This window comes from Lithobates pipiens, unplaced genomic scaffold (assembly GCF_037356315.1).
Source record: "Lithobates pipiens isolate NorthernLeopardFrog02 unplaced genomic scaffold, aLitPip1_a1.2 Scaffold_19, whole genome shotgun sequence".
NCBI lineage: Eukaryota > Metazoa > Chordata > Amphibia > Anura > Ranidae > Lithobates > Lithobates pipiens.
This window is the reverse complement of record NW_027507764.1, coordinates 414,703,603-414,717,518: the sequence shown is the minus strand read 5'-3', so window position 1 is coordinate 414,717,518 and position 13,916 is coordinate 414,703,603. Positions and strand designations below refer to the sequence as shown.

The 13,916-nt window shown below is 45.7% G+C and overlaps 1 protein-coding gene across 3 annotated transcripts in view; it reads left to right on the top strand.

The window, feature by feature from the left end:
• The window catches only part of SMCHD1 (structural maintenance of chromosomes flexible hinge domain containing 1), a 621,656-nt gene that overhangs the window by 344,865 nt on the left and 262,875 nt on the right, over positions 1-13,916 (top strand). The window lies entirely within an intron of this gene.

The following is a 13,916-nucleotide window of genomic DNA, read 5'->3' as shown; positions in this document are numbered from 1 at the left end:
AAGGCGGAGAACAACAAATTCCAGGGGAGCGATAAAATGTGTCCAGGGTGAACTGCAAGAAGAAACCTGTATACAGCTCCAATCTGTGTGAAGTGTGGTCTTCTGGTTGTTCTCATCACATTTCCCTGCTCTTCTAGTCTTTCATTTTCGGTTAGTCATGAATCCCTGGACAGTATTGGTCTGTTGTGATTTCAGGATTTTATACCATGTCTGTTCTGGTTGTTCATGGGCCCTTTACCCTTTGCTAGTTTAATGCCACCTTCTCTGTTGATTCTATTATTTCACACGTCACACAGCACCCGCTTGTGGAATAGTCCTTAACCATAGGTGACGTTTAAAAAATTCTGCAGGTTGCATGTTTTAAGTTGCAGAGGATGTCTAGGATTAGAATTATTGCTCTCGCTCTGATCACGGTGATACCTCATATGTGTGGTTTGAGCACCGTTTTTATATGCGGGTGCTACGTCAAATTCAAATTGCCGCCATATAATGAAAGCGGGCAGTCCGCAAGTGGTTAAGAACTGGGTTATGTAAACTTTTCATCAGGGTCATTAGTTTGTTGTGACTATGATTTAGAGTAAACTCAGTTGATTCGATAATGGTTTCAGCCAAACACTAACCAATGAGTAAAATACAAGTTTTTTGTCATCATATTCTCTGAAAAATGGCCAAGAAATCATAAATTCTGCCAGGGTATGTAAACTTATGAGCACAACTGTGTACCGTATATACTCGAGTATAAGCCGAGATTTTCAGCCTCTTTTTTGAGGCTGAAAGTGCCCCCCTCGGCTTATACTCGAGTCATCGCCGTCTGACTGCTCGATCAGCGTATCGAGCAGACAGACGGCGGACATACTACAATTCGAAAGCCGCGCCTCCGCCTCCGCCTCCGCCTGTGATAGGCGGAACACTCAATTTCCCAGCAGTCAGTGTTCCGCCTATCACGGACATCCTCTCATCCTCGTACTACGGACGAGGATGAGAGGATGTCCGTGATAGGCGGAACACAGGCTGCTGGGAAATTGAGTGTTCCGCCTATCACAGGCGGAGGCGCGGCTTTTGAATTGTAGAATGGCCGCCGAGAAGAGCGGCGATCCTGGAGCGGCGATCCATCAGCACGGCACGGGACGGGACGGAGGCTCGGGACGACGGCTCGGGACGGAGGAGGCTCGGGACGGAGGCTCGGGACACAGGTAGGCTGGACACACACACAAGGCTGCACGGACACACACACAGGGATGGATGGATGGATGGACACACACACACACACACACACACACACACACAGGGATGGATGGATGGATGGATACACACACAGGGATGGATGGACGGACACACACACAGGGATGGATGGATGGATGGACACACACACAGGGATGGATGGACGGACACACACACAGGGATGGACGGACACACAGGGATGGACAGCCATGTCTCACCCTCGGCTTATACACGAGTCAATAAGTTTTCCAGTTTTTTTGGGGGTAAATTGGGGGCCTCGGCTTATATTCGGGTCGGCCTATACTCGAGTATATACGGTATATGTATGTGTGTGTGTTATTATTATTCAGGATTTATATAGTGCCAACAGTTTGCGCAGCACATGTGTGTATATACCGTGAAAAAGTAATTGCCCCTAAACCTAAAAAACGGGTCGTGCCGCCCTTGGCGGCAACAACTTCAATCAAGTGTGCGTTAACTGGCAATGAGTTTTTCACATTGCTGTGGAGCAATTTTGGTACACTCTTCTTTACAGATTTGTTTTAATTCAGCCACATTGGAAGGTTTCCAGCATGAATGACCTGTATAAGGTCATGATACAGCATCCCAATTGGATTTGGCCACTCCAAAACCTACATTTTTCTTTGAACCATTTGGAGGTGGACTTGCTGTTGTGCTTTGGATCATTGTCCTGTTGCATAACCCAAGTGCACTTGAGCTTGAGGTTACAAACTTATGGCCGGACATTCTCCTTTAGGATTTTCTGGTAGAGCTCAGAATTCATAGTTCCATCAATTATGCTAAGTCATCACCACCACCATGTCTGACTGATGGTTTGATGTTGTTATGAAATGCTGTATTCGTTTTATGTCAGATGTAACGGGACACACACCTTCCAAAAAGTAAAATTTTTGTTTCATCAGTCCACAGAATATTTGCCTAAAAGTCTTGGGGATAATCAAGATGTTTTTGGCAAGTATGAGATGAGCCTTTGTGTTCTTTTTGGTCAGCAGTGGCTTTGGCCTTAGGACTCTCCCATGGATGCCATTTGTGCCCAGTCTCTTTCTTATTGCTGAATCATAAACACAGATTTTACCTGAGGCCAGTGAGACCTGCAGTTCTTTAGATGTTGTTCTGGGCTCTTTTATGACCTGGACAAGTCGTTGTCATGATCTTGGAGTAATTTTTGTAGGCCGGCCACTCTTGAGAAGGTCTCTCCCCGTGGTTCACTGGAGTTCCAAAGCCTTAGAAATGGCTTTAAACCCTTCCTAGACCGATACATGTTTGTTTCTAATCTGTTCTTGATTTTTTTTAAATTGTGGCATGATGTGTGGCTTTTTGTGATCTGTTAGCTTGCTTCACTTTGTCAGACAGCTTCTATTTATGTGATTTCTTAATTCAACAGATCTAGCAGTAATCAAGCCCGAGTGTGGCAAGTGAAATTTAACTCTGCTTTCCCAAAAATTTTGGTTAATCACAGTTAATTCACGATTCAGCATGGGAGGGGGCAATTACTTTTTCACACAGGGCCAGGCAGGTTTGAACATCTTTTTTCCCTTAATGAAAATGATTTAAAAACTGCATTTTGGATTTACTTGGGTTATCTTTGCATAACATTAAATTTTTATGAGAAATATGCAAAACAATAATCAAAATAATCGCAACAGTGTGTGTGTGTGTGTGTGTGTGTGTGTGTGTGTGTATATATATATATATATATATATATATAGTGTTTTATAGTTGCCCCCCCTTACTTTTGTCCCTCCCCCCTATGTTTGTCCCTTTCCCCCTCATGTGCCCCCCCCCCCCCCCCCCCCTAAATAATGAAAGCTGGAGTCGCCACTGATTAGGATCTGGAATTGGGGAGAAAACACAAACGAATTTGTCAAAAATCTTAAATGATCAGCAACATTCTCTGTGGGATCCAAGTGGAGGATTTTAGCTGCTGAGACAAAATATAGGCAAGTAACACACTCCCAGGCAAATCTCAGAGAGAGAGAGAGATTTTCACATCCCCTTAAGGAGAATAATAAAATAAGTATAAGAAAACATTCAGGCAACAGTTTTCTAATTTCTTACTTTTCTTTTTCCAGTACATTGTAGACAGTAGGGGGTGCAAGATTAAACCTCAAAACTTCTAGTAAGGACTCTCCCATAAAAATTGTTCCTCTGTTACTCTGTAGATTCTGGGACTCTGTACTTCGAAACTACTTCTGATAACACTTTTTACTGTGGCCTTCACAGTAGCATTTGCCACTGGACATCCAGAAAACATGTCCATACAGATAACATGCATACTCGTAAGATCCTGACTTGGGCATCTGAATATATATATTTTTTTAATCTCTGGAAGGGAAGTTCAGCTTTTGGTAACACCTTTGGTATTGGGTAAAACAAGAAGTGGTATGTTATAAAAACAACTGTGGAGACCCCTGGCTCTATCCCAAGCTTTTTTACTAAGGCAGCCATAACTGCTTGTGACTGATGTGTCAAGCTGGAGGGAAAAGAGTGGCTGGCTGACATAAAAGATCACCATTTTTCAAAGTCCTGTTTCATAAGAAATTGCCCCCTTTGGACCACTTGTTCTTTTCATTATGGGGTCCTTAAAGTGTCTTGTCCCATGTCATTAAGTCATGAAATCCTCTTAAGTATGGGTATGTAGTTGGGTGCATACAGGGAATCTGGTCTGTTTGTGAGCTGGACGCCTAAATATTTCATGGAGAGGGTGGCCCACGTGAACGGGAATAATCCTTTCAGAAAGTCTGTCATGGTCGTCGGGATGGTTATTGGCAATATTTCAGATTTGGTGTAGTTTATCCGAAAATTGGATACGTCTCCATATGCAATTAAATCTCTCATCAGATTCGGCAACGAGACATGGAGATCTACTCCATGAAATAATATGTCATCTGCATAAGCAGAGAGTTTGTGTTCGAGGGAGCCCGCCCATATCCCCTGATGTTTTGATTGTCCCTGACCTTCTGCAGTAATGGTTCTAAGACCATTGCGAACAGAAGGGGCGAGAGCAGGCAGCCCTGTCTCGTACCGTTTCGGATAAGGAACGATGAGGAGAGGCTACCATTCAACCTGGGCAGTGGGGGACACATAAAGGGCCGAGATCCATCGCAGCATGTGTGGGCCCAGACCGGAGCCCTGAAGCACAGCGCTCAGGAAATCCCAGTACACGCGATCGAATGCCTTCTCCGCATCTGTAGACAGAATTAGGTATGGAGGCATCCTATCGCATGTACGCGCCCAGTGGATAAGCTGGAGGGTTCTGTTGGAGTTATCTTTAGCTTCCCTTCCCATTATAAAGCCTGTATGATCAGCGTGAATCAATTCGGGTAACAAATGTTTCAGGTGGTTGGCGATAATTTTAGAGAAGATTTTAAGGTCTGTGTTCAGGAGGGAAATTGAACGATAACTTTGCGGTTGGGTGGGATCTTTACCTTCTTTTGGGAGTACTGTAATGTGTGCCAGCAAGGTCTCCTGTGGTAGAGATCCATTGGTGGCTAGGGAGTTAAGGAGGGCACAAAGAGGGGTCTGTATTTTGTCAGAGAACTTTAGGTAGTAGGCCCTGGTGAAGCCGTCAGGTCCATGGCTTTTGCCAGTAGGCAGAGATTTAACAGTGGCTAGTATTTCGGCTGTAGTGATTGGGCATTCTAAATCATTTATCTGTTCTGTGGATAGGGTGGGGAGCCCTATGGATGAAAGGTAGGTTTTTATGCGGGACTGTTTAAGAGCTACATCTGCTGCAGAGGAGTCGGAGTCCAGGTTGAACAGGTTCGCATAATAGTCATGGAACATAGATACTATTTTTGATGTGTGTTGTGCAGGTTCTCCCGCGGGGGAGTGTATTTATGCACATGTGCTAAAAGTCTTTTTTTTTGCAGAGAGCTCGAGCCAGCAACCTGCCGCGCTTGTTACCATACTCATAGTAAGTGTGAGCCAGGTAGCGTAGTTTGCATTTTATTTTATGGTCCAGCAGTTTAGAAAAGAGCTGTCTTAGCTCAGTCAGGCGCCGGAATTCTTCAGGATCCGATGTTTTTTATGTCCAAGCGCCACGCGTTGTAACGCCTGCAGTAGCCTCTGGAAGTCCGCCTGCCTCTCCTTGTTAAGTTTTGCTCCTAGTACTACTGCTTTGTGAGAGAATGCCTTCATTCTCATCCCCATTGGTGTTTTCTTCGAAATAGTGTGTCAGAGTCTCCTGTACTCCTGTCCCCACTCTCAGGTCATCTAACAGACTCTCGTCCAGTTTGTCTTCACTTTGGTCATGGCCTGGGCCAGTGAGAGTGTGAGTGTCCGGGGCATGGTCTGAGATCCTTATCCGGTCTATGGTTGCTCCTAATATTAAGTCAAGGGTGCCCTGGTCCACTAGTAATAGATCAATTCTTGTGTACACCTTGTGCACACTGGAGTAGTAGCTGTAGTCCCTTTCAGAAGCATGTAATGCTCTCCAGCAGGCCACCAAGATATATCTCTGGAAGGACTTCCGGAAGTGTCACAAAAAAGTGTGGGAGTGTGACAACCTATTGGCCGAAGTGTCTAGTGTGGGGTCAGGGCTGACGTTAAAGTCCCCACCCAGGATTAATCTGCCCTCCCGAAAGTCCGCCAGGTTATAGAGGACTTGGTCTATGAATGTGAGTTGTTGGGTGTTAGGGGCGTATACTGTGGCAAATGTGTATGTCCGTGCCATTATAGTGCCTTTCAAGAACACATAACAACCTTGGGGGTCTATTTTGTGATCTAAGGGTTGGAGTTGGCAGTTTTTGTGTATAGCTAAGGTTTTGGAGAATTACACACGTACCATTGCGAGAATAAGTGGGTGGGTAATTTGGGTAGAGAATTGTCTGTAAAATGTATCTACTGCAAGAACAAATTCTTCTACTTCCAATCTTTTCAATTCTAACCATAACCTGTTTCGTTAGGGTAGCATAAACCTTGTACATTGTATGACACTACCTTAATTGTGGCTATGTTCCATCAGAGGGGTTTGTCCAGGTGCCCTTCTCAGTTTTGTAGAGTCCGGTGAGGATAAGTTTTGGTTCCTCAGCAAACAAACAAATCCGCAAACAAACAAAAAGATGAAAGAAAATAAAGCGAAATAAAGGGAAACAGTGGATTGAAATAGAAAACAAAAGTAAAACACCGACCAGACCTAGACAGATAGGTCTGGCCTACTGTACTAAACACACCTACAGGGCGGGCCCCCGAAGGAATTCAGTACCAGCCTGGTGTCCCACTAGGGACTGTCACCTATTTAGGTGAGCACTAAATGGGGTATGTGGGCAACCACAAAAGTGACGTGGGACCCGGTGCCCCGTCCAGTCTATTAGATCATATAGCAGGGTAACGAGAACAATAACAGATGCCCATTAAAGGAGCAAAACATCACACCCACAAGTTTAACAAGTGGTCCATGCTAGCGGATAGAAGGAGGATGAACCAAGCACAGGCCAGTTCTGCAAGGGCTGCAATTTCCAGCATCTTCCATGGTGTGAGACAATGATCACCATGATGTAGTTAGGACGGTACACGACCCGTCTCTGAGGTTAGAACAAAGAGGGTGGAAGTTAAAGTTAAAGCCCCTCTTAGGAACAGCAAATAGGAATCCCAGTGATGTGGTCAGTTTCCAGATATGGAAGGATCAGGGGAAGGACCTCCGATTTGCCGCTTGCGGCCTCGGGATCCTCACTTGCCAGATGCAGGGATCCATGGTTGAGGCATTTGGGGAATCAAAGATATTCAGGAGATTGCACCAGTCTTGAAAGTCCAACGGTTCAAGCTCCAGGGTGCAGGAAAGGGGGAAGATCATCCTTAGTGTGTAGTACAGCCCATCAGCCATTTTTGGATGCCTGGAGGCTGAACGGAAAGTCCCAGCGGTATCGAAAACCAGCTGCCTGAATCACGGCCAGCAGCGGACGCAGGGCCCTGCGCTGCATAAGAGTTCGCCTGGAGAGGTCTTGTTAGAAAGACAGGTCGGCTCCATCAAAATCAAAGATCGGTCTGTTGCGCATTTTTTGCATATTGTGTTCTTTGAGTGAGTACTTGTGAAGCTTGCAAATAACATCCCTGGGCCTCTCGGGGTCATCCAATGGGGTCTGAGCGCCCTGTGAGCCCTGTTTATTTCAATAGGGGCTGAGGCTGGGAGATTTAGGATGTCACGAAACACCCCCTGCAGCGTGGGGATAAGGCAGTGGCTTCCGGTAGGCCACATATATGGATGTTCGCCCGCCTGCTGCGATTCTCCATGTTGTCCAATTGGCAAAGAAGAGCCTCTATTTGCTGGTGGTGGGCAAAGGACTTGTCCCTGATCATGGAAATAGCAGGCACAAATTTTCTGCTCCAGAGTCTCAAGTCTATGGTCCAGCCCGGTTGTGTCAGTTTCCAGCTGTTCTGTGTCTTGTTTAAAGGCCCATTCTATCCTGCTAGTAAACGTAGTCAAAACATAACCAGAGTTCAGGAACCGGAACGGATAGTCGAACAAGCCAAAACGTCAGGGAGCCAGAAAACAGCGTAGTAGAACAGCAAGCAGGGTCTGGAGCCAGAAAGACGGCTTAAGTAGGCAGGACTGATGAGCAGGATATCATCAACAGGTGAGTCACTGTGGAGAAATAGAAGCTAACAATTAGCCGACACCTAAGCGGCCAGCCCAGAGAAGGAAGGGCTGAGCTCAGCCCTGACAGTCGCAGAATTGTCACTGTCAACACTTTCAGTGTCTGACAAATTTTGCCACGAATCACTATCGCTCAGTTCTGCAAGTGATTCTCATGAACTATCGCTGTTTTCTATCTGGTCTAATACTGCTTTTGTCGTGGGGGGGTGAAAACTCCCCCTGCCCCCCATCTTCTGGTGAGAGCTCTTATTCAGACTCGGGTCCTGCGGTAACTAATGGCCCCTGTTCTGATGTGTCAGAGGATGCGGATCAGGACTGTTCGGACAGTGAGAATGACTCTGTGTCCGGGTTAACGCAGGAAAAAGTGCTAGTAGGAGCACTTATCACTGTGGTGCTGGATACCCTAAAAATACAGGATGCATCAGGAATCTCTGCTGAGGTGGCAGTCCCTTTTGGGTCTCACAAAACCACCCACACGCCTAAGGTGTTTCCGTATTTGACTTATTTTGATAAGTTCATCTACAGGGAATGGGGAAGTCCACAACTGGCCTTTTCAGTCCCAAGAAGAATGGTGGTGCGTTGCCCCCTCGAGGAGAGCCTCCTGATAAAAATGGCCATCTCCTCCCGTGGTTCAAGGAACCTGACGTCAGGAGGGCCGAAGCAGTGGGCTGGTCCATATTTACGGTAGTGAGGTCAGCGTTACGACCTGTGCTGGCCAATTCCTTGGTGTCGCAGACGCTTACTGAATGGGAAAAGTTTTTGCACTGTGAATTGGAGAAGCAACATTCTCCCCCAAACTGCGTAGAGCTGGCCAGTTTCGGCATGTTCTTAAGTATGTCTGTGATGTGGCCCTGGATACGGTCCACCTGCTCTCTAGAGCATCAGTATCGGTAGTGGTGCTACAGCGCCTGATTTGGATGAAATGCTTGTCTGCGGACCAGGCATCTACAAAAGCACTGGCGGACTTGCCCTTCCAAGGTGAGAGGCTTTTTGGAGCTTCGCTGGATGACATTAAAAATGTTAGCGGTGTGAAGAGCATGTTGCTCCCACAGTCCAGGAAGGTTAAGGAGCCATGCCGTAGACAAGGGCCCTCTTTTTCGCCCACCCGGTTCAGCAGGTAAGCGTTCCCAGTCCGACAAGGCGCCTGCTGAAGGAAAAAAACGTCCCTGGTTTCGCAAGCCAAACAAGTCTGCGAACAAAAATGTTACCGCATGAAGGTTTGCCCCACCCAACTCTCGGGTGGGGGGGTCGCCTTCGGGAGTTTGCAGCTCGGTGGACCTCTTTACTGTCCGACCAGTGGGTCTGCAAACTGGTTTCATCGGGATACAAGAGAGTTTCTTTCTTGTCCACTAAACAGATTTTTTCCCTCCAACCTACCTTTACTTCCAGATCATCAGGAAGCCCTGTTCGGGGTAGTACAGAACCTGCTACTGTGCGGGGTGATAGTACATGTACAGACGCTGGAAAAGTAGTCCCCAAAAAGAAGGGGGTATGTCCAATCCTGGACATGAAGGCCCTCAGCTTTGTGAAAGTGCAAAGCTTCACGATGGGGGACTTCCTGGCATCCCTGGATATCCAGGACGCGTACTTACATGTACCAATATGCCTCAGGCATCAGCGGTTTCTGTGATTTGCAGTCTGAAGAGCACTACAAGTTTTTGGCTCTCCTTTTTGGCCTGGGATCAGCACCCCGAGTCTTTACCCCAAAGTGTTAGCTCCAATTCTGGTGCTGTTAAGGCAATGTGGTATTGCAATGGTGGCTTATCTAGATGACCACCTTCTGCGAACAGCTTCTGGATGGATGTAGCGATTACCATGCAAACTATCCGGGAGTTTGGTTGGGTGCTGAACCTAAAGAAGTCGGTGTTAGTGCCGATTCAACACCTGGAGTACCTGGGCTTGCTGTTGGACTCATCAGAAGCGAGAGTTTTTCTCCCTTCAGACAAGCTGTGGTGAATTTGTTGATGAACCACAGGTGGTCGTCACTGCGCTTTTGCCATGAGCATTCTGGGCCTCATGGTAGAGAAATTTTTGAGGCGGTACCATACGCTCAATTTCCCACTCGAGTCTTGCAGAAGAAGATTTTGTCAAAATGGAACAAATCTCCATTATCCCTGGATTGTCAAATTCAGGTTAGCCAGTTGATCAGGGATTCCCTGCTCTGGTGGCCCTTCGGTCCGTGAGATCGTTCCTTCCTGTGATCACAATGGACGGCAGCCTGACCAGTTTGGGGGGAGTGCTGGGAGTACAGTCGGCCCAGGGCCTTTGGTCATGGGAAGAATCCCAACTGCCGATCAATGTGCTTGAGCTTCGGGTGATCGGGATTTGCCTCTCCACATGGTCATTGAGGCTACACGGGTGTCCAGTCAGGATTCAGTCGGACAACGCCATGGCAGGGGTTTACATCAACCATCAAGGAGGAACAAGGAGCTCAGCTGCAGCACGGGAGGTCTCTCACATCTTCCAGTGGGCAGAGCGACACGTGCCGGCCCTGTCGGTCATATACATCCTGGGTGTAGAAAACTGTCAGGCGGACTACCCAAGTCATTAGATGCTGGATCCAGAGGAATGGTCGTTGCATCCGGAGGTATTCAGGCTCCTTTGCCTAAGGTGGGGCCCACCAGATGTGGACCTCTTATCCTCTCGACTCAATTGGAAGGTGCAGAGGTTTGTGTCCAGGACAGGAGACCCCTGCTCGGACACGTCAGGCGCGTTGGTGGCTCCATGGGCCATTATAGGCTGATTTATGCCTTCCTCCCCACTCAAACTTCTACCACGTCTGCTGTGCAGAGTAGAGGGTGAGGGGATTCCAGTAATTCTGATTGCCCTAGATTGTCCTTTGTGTGCCGACCTATAACGACTGGTGGCGGATGTTCCGTGGAGGCTACCGCTGTGAGAAAGCCTTCTATTGCAAGGTCTGATACTTCGTCCTGTTTTACCGTCGCTGGTTTTAACGGCATGGCTGTTAAAAACCTGGTGATAAAGGACCGAGGTCTGTTAGAATCGGTAATTTCAACTATGCTGAGGGCACGCAAGTCTTCTTCTCTGAAGATTTACCATCGTACATGGAAGGCTTACATCTCCATGTGTGAGGAGATGTGTGTCTGCGCACATATTCAGTTTCCAGGATTCTGCTGTTTTTGCAGCGAGGAATGGATCAGAAACTTGACTTAAGCACCATCAAGGGACAGATATCATCCTTGGCTGTCTTTTTCCAACACCCTTTGGCGACTCACTCATTGGTGAGTACCTTTGTGCAAGGGGTTCGACACGTAGTCCCTCCGGTTTAACCACCGCTACCTCCGTGGGATCTGAATCTGCTGCTATCTGCGCTTCAGAAACCAGCGTTTTAGAACATTAGGAAGATTACCTTGTTAGCGCTTTCTCAGAAAGTACTCTTTCTAGTGCCTATTACATCTGCCAGGAGGTTTTATGAGTTGACAGCCTTGTCATGCAAGTCTCCCTACCTTGTTTTCCACAAGGATATGGTGACCTTCCAAAGATGGTTTCAGCATTCCATCTAAATGAAGACATCGTGTTACCATCCGTATGTGATAAGCCAACACACTAGAAAGAGGTTGCCTTGCATTCCCTGGACGTGGTCCGTGATTTTCGGGTGTATGTAGAATTAAAGGAGCGGTGTCTGTCAATGAATGAAAGAGAAAATGGGATTTTTGTACTCCCTCTAAAATTCTTTTCTGTGGAGTTCATTGACGGACACAGCACCTACCCCTCCTATTTATGTTTGTACTGCTTTTTGACGAACTGAGCTGCAGGAAGCAGGGTGAGGGGTTATAGCCAGAGGGACTGCCCCTGGGCGGTGCTGTGCAGTCTTGCTGTTTTTACATATGTTAAATGTTCTGCCTAGTCCTCTCCTGAAGGTGGTGTGGTTACCCTAAGGTCAAGAATTAAAGGAGCTGTGTCCGTCAATGAACTTCAGAGAAAAGGATTTTACGGTGAGTACAAAAATCCCATTTTTTCCCCCAAAATTTTTTGTCTTATTTATTTATTTTTTGGGCAAAAACTAAAAATGGCAGAGGTGATCAAATACCACCAAAAGAAAGCTATATTTGTGGGAACAAAATGATAAAAAATTTGTTTGGGTACAGTGTAGCATGACCACGCAATTTTCATTCAAATTGCAACAGCGATGAACTGAAAATTGGCTTGGGTGGGAAGGTGTGTAAGTGCCTGATATTTAAGTGGTTAAGCAGGAAAATCTTCTGGTCTGTAAATGGTTGAAAAAAAAAAGGCAGCACTGAAAGTCCTTTGCACAGACTAAAGCCGTAGTTCTTCAAGGCTGATCGTTTATTCCAATCCACCACATAGAGATATTGCAAACTGGGCAGAAAATAAAAAGGACACAGCCCCTTTAAGAGTCTCTGTACACTCGCATTAAATTCCAGGGAAAGCCGTGTATGCCTACTGTTGAGGCTACAATTTCACCAGTTGTGCATTATGGTATTCAAGCTGTTATCAGAAACGTAATCCCTTGAACCAGGATATTTGAATTCCCTAAAATGTTACTAAAGTAATTTTATTATTATTAAAATAACAAACCTGCTATATTGACCTGCTCTGTACAGTGGTTTTGCACAGAGCACCGATCTTGGCTCTTGGTGTGTCTCCATAGCAAGCCGTTTGCTATAGAGGCACACTTTGCTCACTCCCAAGCTGTCTATGGAGCTGTTCTTCCTAGTGATGGAATCTTCGTTTTCCTTTTATGCAAGGTCTCCCCAGACTGCTCCTTTTTTTTTTTTTTTGGAATCCTGTATAACAACCAGTACTGCTCTTTTTGCCTTCAGCACGTGCTTGTGTTTCAAGTCCTTTCCCTCCTCCTACTTTCTGCCAACATCTTTTCCTGTCCTGAGCTTTGTGAACCTGTCCAAATAGTTCATTAACATATGAGAATCCTTTCTTAAAAAAGGCATGATATTTCAAATGTACTACTAGAAAAATCACTAAAATAAACATAACAACACAGGCTCGTATAGAGAAAAAAAAATCTAAATCAGTAGAGTTTACGAATCCTTTAATGCCCTTGGTTTCCCTTTGTTAGGTTTTTGATGTTGGGCTGGTGTATTTTAGAGTGCGTGCTCCTCAGTTTGGGCTGCTTTTGGATGTCTCTAGGTTGCCACATATCAAGCTGTGTCTCACAATGGAAGATAGAAAATATATATATTTTTTTTATTTCTTGTCCCCTAAGGCCCTTTGCACTTGGGGCATCTAGCGACTGTACACGCAATGCCACCTTTTTAGCGCATCTGGGAGTTACGGGGGCAGCATCTAGTCCCGCTGCCTACAGCGTATCAGTCTATGGCAGGTTGAAATATGCAGCTACTAGACAGGTCTAAACAATGTTCTGCTGTACTGAGTGGAACTCATGTTTGGGCCTCTACATACATTCATGGATGTTTGCCCAGACTGCGGGTTTTCTGCATTCAGCATAAATTGCTGAACCCATAATACTGGGTCACTGGAAGTGTTCTCTGATGCTATAAAAAACTGCACACTGGCTCCTAAATTGCAATTATATTTTGTCTCCTTTTATTTAATTAAACATATGTTTTTATTTCTCTCTCCTGCTGTCTTTCTTGTTCATTGCTATCACATGGACACTGCAGCATGATATAGACTGACACCATGTAAAATTCAGTTACTTACATATGACTGGAGATCAGTTTTATTTGTATACCCAATGAACTGTGAAAGCATACAGTAAATATTGCTGGTTCTTAAAAACTGTTTTCTTCTTACCTGCCTACAGCAGACACAGAATTATTTTGTCATTTTACTTCTACACTTCATATTACTTTATACTGACATGAATATTTGACCAGATCACCAATTCTATGCTAAGAGGACTCAACTTGTCAAAGATGTATCAGCATTGATGAAGTGAAAGATAAAATGCAAGAATTTATTTGATCCATAAAAACATCACCCTGCTGATGCAAAATAAAGCTGTGTTCTTTTACAGATAGTGTATAACCGTGCATTTCACTCACTAGGCCTTTATCAAATCTCAATTGATGGATTGAAATGTGTTGTCTGTACAAGAGCACAATCTCTGGGCACC